The sequence below is a fragment of the Triticum urartu genome, chromosome 3A (assembly GCF_056163025.1).
Source record: "Triticum urartu cultivar PI428250 chromosome 3A, HENAU_Tu73, whole genome shotgun sequence".
NCBI lineage: Eukaryota > Viridiplantae > Streptophyta > Magnoliopsida > Poales > Poaceae > Triticum > Triticum urartu.
The window spans coordinates 704856017-704864463 of NC_141875.1; the positions used below are offsets into that span (position 1 = coordinate 704856017).

At 41.9% G+C, this 8447-nt stretch overlaps 1 pseudogene; it reads left to right on the forward strand.

The window, feature by feature from the left end:
- The first annotated feature begins 1885 nt into the window (after positions 1 to 1885).
- On the forward strand, positions 1886 to 3986 carry LOC147981910 (E3 ubiquitin-protein ligase ATL31-like; annotated as a pseudogene).
- The last annotated feature ends 4461 nt before the right edge of the window (positions 3987 to 8447 follow it).

Here is an 8447-nt window from a genome sequence, read left to right on the forward strand (position 1 = left end):
GCTGCCCCTTTCTCCTTTCCACTAAGGCCCATGAAGGCCCATATGGCTCCCGGGGGGTTCCGGTAACCTCCCGGTAACCCGGTAAAATCCCGATTTCACCCGGAACACTTCCGATGTCCAAACATAGGCTTCCAATATATCAATCTTTATGTCTCGACCATTTCGAGACTCCTCGTCATGTCCGTGATCACATCCGGGACTCCGAACAACCTTCGGTACATCAAAATGCATAAACTCATAATGTAACTGTCATCGTAACCTTAAGCGTGCGGGCCCTACGGGTTCGAGAACAATGTAGACATGACCGAGACATGTCTCCGGTCAATAACCAATAGCGGGACCTGGATGCCCATATTGGCTCCTACATATTCTACGAAGATCTTTATCGGTCAGACCGCATAACAACATACGTTGTTCCCTTTGTCATCGGTATGTTACTTGCCCGAGATTCGATCATCGGTATCCAATACCTAGTTCAATCTCGTTACTGGCAAGTCTCTTTACTCATTCCGTAAGACATCATCTCACAACTAACATATTAGTTGTAATGCTTGCAAGGCTTATGTGATGTGTATTACCGAGAGGGCCCAGAGATACCTCTCCGACAATCGGAGTGACAAATCCTAATCTCGAAATACGCCAGCCCAACATCTACCTTTGGAGACACCTGTAATGCTCCTTTATAATCACCCAGTTACGATGTGACGTTTGGTAGCACCCAAAGTGTTCCTCCGGCAAACGGGAGTTGCATAATCTCATAGTCATAGGAACATGTATAAGTCATGAAGAAAGCAATAGCAACATACTAAACGATCGGGTGCTAAGCTAATGGAATGGGTCATATCAATCAGATCATTCAACTAATGATGTGACCTCGTTAATCAAATAACAACTCATTGTTCATGGTCAGGAAACATAACCATCTTTGATTAACGAGCTAGTCAAGTAGAGGCATACTAGTGACACTTTGTTTGTCTATGTATTCACACATGTATTATGTTTCCGGTTAATACAATTCTAGCATGAATAATAAACATTTATCATGATTATAAGGAAATAAATAATAACTTTATTATTGCCTCTAGGACATATTTCCTTCAGTATATATGCTGCCAACTTGATATGATGCCAAAACATGTTGTCAGAAGCTCCAATTTGTACTGCTGAAAGCACTATTGCAATGAGTCATAACTAGGCATCGACTTGTCGATGAGTCGTAACTAGGCATCGACTTGTCGATGAGTCGTAACTAGTCATCGACTTGTCGATGAGTCGTAACTAGTCATCGACTTGTCGATGCGTCGTAACTAGGCATCGACTTGTCGATAAGTCATAACTTGGCATCGACTTGTCGATGGAGTCGTAACTAGGCATCGACAAGTCAATGACTCAAAATATGCATACTGCCAAGAGCACTCTACAAATGCTGCCAAAAGCCATTTTGTTGCCACTCTCATTTGGCATTTCCATTTGCAGTCACAGAACATATGTTGCCAACATGATCACTTTCATTTTCATTTCAAACATCAATTACATTATATTTCAATACCACTCATATCCATTACATTGCAAAATAAACCAGCAACAAACTTCTAATCTGTCCTATCAGAACTACTGAACTAGAAGGAACCCTACAACTAAACCAGCAACAAAGAGCACCATGCCATAAAACAGAGACTTATACATCTGCATCTCATCTTTCCTATCACATTTGCCTCTCATTTCTGCAAGTAAAGCTTCTTTCTTCTCCAATTCCTCTCTCGGTAAACCAACCTCTCCTTCCCTTGAATGCCCAGCAAGCTCATCCTCCAGCCTCCACACTTTATCCCGTAGATCTCCTAGCAATTGACGAAGAAATGGCGTAGTGGGGGTGTCATGCCAGTCGATGAAGCCATGCTGCTCAGCTCATGAACCAAAAACAGAGATTGAGACAAAAAAAACAGAGAACAAGAGGACAGGTGACGAATCAGGCATACCTGAGAGTCCACGCAGGAATAGTATCTCCTGCCAGGGTTCGCCGGACTCCAGGATATCCAGCGCGGCGCCTTCCTGCCGCAGCGAGCGCAAATCACCGCCGGCTCGTAATCCATCGCTTGCTCACGATAGGGCACCGGAGATCTTGCTGCCCCGCCTCTCCTTCGAAGCCCACCACCGCGAGAAGACGATGAATCGGCGGAGGAGAAAGACATGGTGGGGCGCGGCGGCGGCAATCGCCACACTCTGTCGCCAAGCGCAGCCGACGAACCCTAGCTTCGTTCCCCACCCTCGCCTGCGCTTCTTATAACAAAAACAGAGATGAGAGAGATAGCCAGATAGGTAACCCACGTGGACCAAAATAAGTACCAAACCCGGCCTACCGCCCTGCCACGTCACCTAATCCTCTCATTAGGACTAAAACGACTGGGATTAGAGAGTTCAGGATACATACTTCCGGGATTTGGAGGTTGGGGTTTAAAATCGACGATGCGTACGAGTTTAGGGTTTAAAACAGACTTTACCTCATAAAAGTATGAAGCTGCCACTATTCAACATGTAAATGACCTACGGGAGATTAGTTACATGTTTAACGGACAAATCAACGTGGGGATTAGGATTGGGAGCATCTCGCCAAAAAGGAAAGAAAGAAGGATCATAGCTGTATAAGCCCGTCATCCAGGGGCGTACTACACGACGAAGTTCAGCCCATCCAGGGCTACCGTCATCATCGTCCTACTCGTCATCCTCATCGCCTTCTTCTTCTTGTTCTTCCTCTGCCTCTTCTTGGTCTGCATCCACCACTGCTATGGCGACACCTCCTACTCGGCCACCAGACTCCCGATAGGCGCCGCCGCGGCGCGCTCGCGACGACAGCAGCGCGGGCTCGAGCCGGCCGTCGACCTTGAGACCCTCCCGACCATGGCGTACGCCGACGTTAAGGAGCACAAGGCCGTCAAGGGCGCTCTGGAGTGCGCCGTCTGCCTCAGCGAGTTCGACGACGACGAGACGCTCTGCCTCCTGCCCAAGTGCTCCCACGTCTTCCACCCGGACTGCATCGACACCTGGCTTGCCTCCCACATCACCTGCCCGGTCTGCCGCGCGAACCTCGTCCCCAACGACACCGACTTTCCGGCCACCGGCGATGAGCTGTCGAGCGTCCATCCCGCTTCGCAGCCGCCGCAAGAAGTGCCACCGCCAGCTTCTGCAACGGAGGCAGCACCCACCGTCGTCATCGACGCGGAGGAGAGCGGGGACGAGAGGATCATACGGGAAGAGACGGACGAACTGGCGTGCATCGGCAGCCTCAAACGCGCGCTGCGCTCCAAGTCCAGCCGCGCGCCCACGCATTTCTCGCGTTCGCACTCGACTGGGCACTCGCTCGCTGCGCGAGCCAGCATCTGCACCGGCCCCGGCGCCGGCGTCAAGAGGTTCACGCTGCGGCTGCCCGAGCCGGAGCACGCGGGCAGACTACGGCGCATGAAGAGCCTCGTCGCGTTCACTGCCGGCCGCCAGGGCAGCACGTACCGTTCACTCCGACTATGCGGCGAGCCGGCGACGGCAGCTGCCGCAGCGGCACGAGCGGCCGGCTGGGCCAGTCAGGCCGGTGGCCATCTTTCTTGTCGCGGACTTTCTCCGCGGCGTGGGGGGCGAGGTCCATCCGGAGTGCCGAGTTGGACGGCTCGAGCAAGGGCGGGAAGCCGGCCGGCGCCGGCGGCAAGGCAGTGGACTGCAAAGACCACTAGACCAGGCGTGCGCTGCTGACAACGTGTTTAATTTGACCGGGCCTTCCGTTGCGGTCAAATGGTGTGTCACTCCAGCGAGAACCAAGGGTTTTTCTTTTTTCCTTACTTTTTTCACCCAAAAAACCGCTTTCCAAATAATCTCAGAAATTTCAGATTTTTTCGTCTGAAATATTCAAACAAATTTTGAATTCAAATAAGTAGTTTTGTTGCTTGGGATGTAATTTAGGAGTTTCAACTTAACTAGCATGTGCATTTGGGTTGTTGGCATATGTCGGCTACATATTGGATGTTTCTCCAGACACGTTTAGTGGGCAAACGGCTGCCCATTAGCGCTCAACGGCAGCCGGCCATTTTAGGAAACTTGTTTGCCTTCCTGATTAGGAATGTTATTTTCACCTGGTCTCTCTTCTCAGGATGCTTTAAGGGTGTCGCTAGGGATTAGACTATTGATCCCTAACATTTCAGCAGAGCAGTTTGCTAAGGACGTGACTCGAATATAGAGGCACATGTCCTTGCTAAACACGCTTTAGGGCTTCCTCTAGGGCTTTTGACCAATAAATTGAAGTGTGTTTAGTCTCAAAAAAGTCAAGCATAGGTTGAGCTAGCTCTCTAACTACTATTGCACACAAAATTCAAAAGATTGTAGGTTGAACTCGCTGCAAGAGCATTAATTAGTTAGAATTGGGGATACTGAGATAGCACAAAATGTTGTGAGATTCTGGAGTGCCCTTGAAAGAAAATGCTAAGTTATAGTATAGTTATATGATTCGATTCAACTCGTGAGCTCCTCTGCTGTAAATAGAATAGTTTATTTACTTGAAATATAGTAGGCTCAGTTCATAAATTGAGACATGGGTGCTCTAACTAAGGGATGTTGCAACCGTGTAAATGAGCAATTTCTTATCATGTTCTAGAAGCTGTAAGCCTACAACTACATTTCTTATCTCTGAACTTTTGGTGAGCTTTTTTTTACTCTGAACTTGTCGTGAGCTGGTGTGATGTCCCCAGCGAGACGCGATGGTCCAATATTTTTAAATACAAGTTTGAACATTTAAACAAAATCATAAACATTTTTATACACATGCAAACATTTTTTTAGTGTTGCAGCAATTTTTATTAAATGACATGAACTTTTTCCATTTTATTTATGAACATTCCCTAAAACTGTGCATACCATTTTTAGAATTTAAAAAAGTATAATTCTCGTATTTTTAAGCATGGGAATATTTTAAGAATGTCAACAAACATTTCTTGATGAAACAAGCATTTTGAAGAAAAATGTAGGAACCACTGTTATACAGTACAAGAATGTTTTTAGAATGTGTGGTGAAGGTTTTTAAAACTTGAAAGTGACGTAATTTTATATATATATATATATATATATATATATATATATATATATAGGTAAAATAGATGGGGCACCTAGGTGCCTGGGCACCTTGATTGTTTTGGAAACCGTGATATATTTAATTAGTTTCCTACTCATTCTTCATGCAAGACTTGCCATATAATAAATCGTATTAATGTTTTTTTTATTTGAACTGCCATGGTTATCTAATGCGCGTATTTTTGTTTCCTAAATATCTAATACATACCAACTCGTATATACTCAATATTTTTTGAACTCTTACATATCATTTTTGGTTCCTAACTATCTAATATGGGCATCGAATACCTACTAATGAAATTATTTACATACGTGATATGTATATACCCAATAATATATTTCCTAACTATCTAATACTTGTATCCGGTACCTACTGACGATGTACATACACGGTACGTATATTTCAGGTCACGTAAAATATGGCTACATATATACCTTGCTATGTAAAATATACCCAATAAACTTCTACTGTACCTTCGTAGCAAAAAAACTCCTAGTATACCCACATAGTTTATATGACATGGTCACATAAATCTTCTAGTATATACCCAACGAACATAAATAAAACAGTATACCCAATGTGTCTGCACACGTATATACCCGGCTATATGAAAAAGTGTAGAAACTGTTAGGTATCATGTCAACGTATATATAGTAAAATATGGCTACGTATATACCCGACTACATGAATTATGGCATCCATAGGTATCTGAATACCCGGGTACAAATCTCACATCTGGGGGGTATGCAAAAAAATATGATGGGTATGCACATACCAAAGAAAATATCCATTTTGAAAAAAGCTTGAAGACGTACATGTGTATTTTCCCATGGAGACAAAAGATAACTATACCTTCTGTTCCCAAGACGATCATATACATATGTATCTAATTATGTATATGACTTCCTATTTTTATGTAAAAAAGAAAGAAGTGCATGTATAAGAAATAAAGTTGGGGATGTACCATGGAGCATGCATGGCCGGACCATTAATTGCTATTTTTCCCCTATATTGTTTAATCTAGGCATTAAGTGTCCATATGAAGCAATAATTTGCAATAATTCTTTCCTAATAAAGAGCTAACATGGTTGACCCAATACTGCTAATACTAATTACACATGCACACATCTTAAAGTAATCCAACGGTTTGTAGGCAAGGTGCTTGGGCACCTAGGTGTCCCAAACTGGCGTCCTATATATAAGATTTTTCTTCCCCATGCACATTAATCGGATCACTTTCCAAATTTTCTATGCATGCACTAGACCTTCACAACAACTGATTTCTTGCCAAAAACGTCACATGCCATTTGCTTATTATCAATTGATTCATTTCCAAAAGAAGATTCATTTCCAAACTGCCGTCATATAATATAGGTCATAAGACAAGAAATTTTGCAGTTTATGTGTATTTTAGACTATGTTTTTATGTTTGTAATTTTACATAACATAAAATATTTTTTACGGCGATTATATATTTTCTTACGGTCCCTTTTTGCATCGGAAATAAGACAAAACTTACGGAACGTAAAATTACGGTGCATTGATGGTAAAATAGAGGGAGTGAAGAATAAATATTCCTCACCCAGGGTGACGAATAGCGCGACCCTATATATATCCGTAAGTTTTGTCTTATTTCCGACGCAAAAAGGAACCGTAAGAAAATATATAATCGTCGTAAAAAATATTTTATGTTATGTAAAATTACAAACGTAATAATATAGTCTAAAATACACATAAACTGTAAATTTTCTTGTCTTATGACCTCTATTTTTATTTTCTTATGTCAAATTTTACGTAGTGAATCAATAAGAATGTAACTATTTGAATTCCAAACGTAATTTAATTATGAAATGATCGTAAGATTACCTCAGGTGAAGAATAACTTATGCTGCACCCTGGGTGATGAATAGTAACACTATATATATATATATATATATATATATATATATATATATATATATATATTCGTGAAATTTTCATATATAACTAAACAAGGGAACTAATGAAGAACGGACAAAGAGAAGCGAAGGAATGAATGCTACTGAACCACGCTTGAGGCGAGGCGTACTTCTGTAATTGCGAACGGCAACTGTTTTTTTCTTCGGGGAACATCATACAAAAGGGACCTCCTATTTAACGCACAGGTCGATGCATAGCGACCAAACGCGCAAGTCACATCTACCTCATGCTCGTAGAGGCCCAGCCTATTTACACGTTTTATTGACTTGTTAGTGCGTGAGGCTTGAGTTGAGTGTTATTCCCCCGAAACCTCTAAAAAGCAGGAAAATGGAAAAATAATAGAAAAATAAAGAATTAGATAAATGTTCCAACTTAAAAAAAGCTCATGGATTAAAAAAAATTCGTATTTAAGAAAACAATTTCCTGGATGGAAAAAGCGTTCATGAATTCAATAAGATTACAAAAAACAATTTTTTTGTGAATTTGAAAAATATTGATGATTACAAATATTGTTAATGATTACAATTTTTTTTCATAAATTCTAAATATGCTCATGAAATAAAAGAAACATTCATGAATTTGAAAAACGTTTGCAATTTCAAAATTTTACGTGAATTCAAAAAATGTCACAAACTGTAAAGAATTTTCGGAGTTTCAGGACATGTTCAGAATTTTTAACTTGTTCCCGCATTTAAAAACTTTCTGTATATTATAAAAAAGTTCCAGAATTTTAAAATCATTTGTGTATGTAAAAATAATCATGATTTTTAGAAAAATTCATGAATTTGAAAAAACTTCACAAAGTCAAAAAGTTTCATGAGTTTGAAAAAAGGACCTCAATTTTAAGAAAGAAAAACTAAAAGGTGAAAGAAAAATAGAAAGGCAAAGAAGGAAAAAACGGTTCAAGTAAGGTTCTATATCCTTCCCAAAACCAATGGGCGATAAAAAAACCGAAATGGGTTGGCCAATATGGACGGCGAGGCACACGGGAGGGTATGTGGTAGATCTCTATCCAATGATCTACGCACGAAATAGGAAGGTGCCACAACCCGAATTGGGCAGAAGTACTACATGCTAGAACTTTCCCAAAACCGGTGGAGAGACAAAATTTGAACTAGGCCAGCCCATACAGAGGATGAGGTGCATTGGAGGGTACGTGGTAGGTCGCTACCTACACACGACAGGTTAAGTGGCCATCCAATAGGAACTAGAACCAAAACTTGCCAGAAGTAGTATGTGCAAGAACCCCAAAACCAGTGGGGAGATAAAAGCCGAAATGGGTCTGCCCAAATAAAGGACAAGGTGTGCGAGAGGGGTACGTGGTAGGTCGCTGATCAATGATCTACTCATGAAATAGAAAGCAGCCATGCAAAAGAAACTT